Raw genomic sequence first — 1,730 nt, 5'->3', positions numbered from 1 at the left:
CAACTGCACATACGGTTCACGTCCACGCTGTCGCGGCATGCTACCAGTGTTAAGGACTGCGATGGAGCTCCGTACGCCACGGCAAACTGGCTGACACTGACGGCGGCGGTGCACAAATGCTGCGCAGCTAGCGCCATTCGACGGCCAACACCGCGGTTCCTGGTGTGTCCGCTGTGCCGTGCGTGTGATCATTGCTTGTACAGCCCTCTCGCAGTGTCCGGAGCAAGTATGGTGGGTCTGACACACCGGTGTCAATGTGTTCTTTTTTCCATTTCCAGGAGTGTATTTTGCCTTAGTGATGTAAAGTGTTGTTAATACAATTACTTTATTGTTTTTCAATCAATCATCATTCATCTGTTTATTTCAAGTTTCACATATATAATTTTGCTTTCCTGAGTTTCTCAGCAACAGAACATTAATTGACCATGATCATTGCAGTAATGAGATTTATTAATACAGGAGTTTTGCGGTTGTCTCTCTGGTTTAAAGCATGCACTGCACATCGTGTTGCTAGTAGTTTGAATTTTTATTTTTCAGCTAGCATGGCAGCAACACCTGCAGTAGTTTGGAGATTGCAGCAGGACAGCATTTATTTCATTGCACAAACAGGCAGGCCATTTAGAATTTACGTATGATACAATTAACATTTCAGCAGTGACATACTTTTCAGCCAGGGCATTTTTGGTAGTTATATATATTTTGCATATGTCTCACAGTCAGATTGCTTGTATTATTGCCAACACGACAGTTTTCTAAAATTTAACAGAACAGACTGTACTTTCGCCAAGAGCGTTGCAGTATACAGTTTAATGAAATGATAATTAAATAGACACCCTAGCTGCGAGCAGGCGTTGATACACTTCATTGGAGACATGTTGCAAATGCGTGCCCCGACCGGGACTCGAACCCGGGATCTCCTGCTTACATGGCAGACGCCCTATCCATCTGAGCCACCGCGGGCACAGAGGATAGTGCGTCTGCAGGGACTTATCCCTTGCACGCTCCCCGTGAGATCCACATTCCCAACATGTCCACAACACTACATTCGGACTTGGTAGATTAATCTGCCACGAGTAATGAGTATGATGGGCAAACATCTATTAGGCGCACTACGAATGTAGTGTTGTGGATATGTTGGGAATGTGGATCTCACGGGAAGCGTGCAAGGGATGAGTCCCTGCAGGCGCACTATCCTCTGTGCCCGCGGTGGCTCAGATGGATAGGGCGTCTGCCATGTAAGCAGGAGATCCCGGGTTCTAGTCCTGGTCGGGGCACACATTTTCAACATGTCCCCAATGAAGTGTATCAACGCCTGCTTGCAGCTAGGGTGTCTATTTGATTATCGTTTCAATTCTAGCAAAGCTGCATGGTCGTCCACGGCAACTGTTCTTTCGGGAACAGATACTACCGTCATATATAGTTATACAGTTTAATGTTGCAATTGTGTTTAACTTTTGCATTGCCGATCACTTTTCAAGAATTACGAGATTACTTACGAACTTAAATACCAGCTTAACTGGTTCTCTAATCATGAGTTTACATTACCACACAGACAAAATACCAGTAAAGATAACTATAGACTACCATACAACAAAAGCTAATTAGCCACATTCAGTAGTAAGTAAATCTATTGTTAAAGCCTAGTTTACGCGACGACAGTGGCTTGCGCCACTCGTTGCGTGAAGCGAGTTGCACGCAAATGGTATCGTATACGTCTGTAGACAGGGCGC

At 45.0% G+C, this 1,730-nt stretch overlaps 1 non-coding gene across 1 annotated transcript; it reads right to left on the bottom strand.

The window, feature by feature from the left end:
• Positions 1 to 886: 886 nt before the first annotated feature.
• On the bottom strand, positions 887 to 961 carry Trnat-ugu (transfer RNA threonine (anticodon UGU)). The gene has a single exon. It is a non-coding gene; the product is annotated as a tRNA-Thr (tRNA).
• Positions 962 to 1,730: the final 769 nt, after the last annotated feature.

Source organism: Schistocerca serialis, chromosome 2 (assembly GCF_023864345.2).
Source record: "Schistocerca serialis cubense isolate TAMUIC-IGC-003099 chromosome 2, iqSchSeri2.2, whole genome shotgun sequence".
Lineage (NCBI taxonomy): Eukaryota > Metazoa > Arthropoda > Insecta > Orthoptera > Acrididae > Schistocerca > Schistocerca serialis.
Note: the sequence above shows the minus strand (reverse complement) of the source record. Positions and strands in the feature narration are given on the sequence as shown.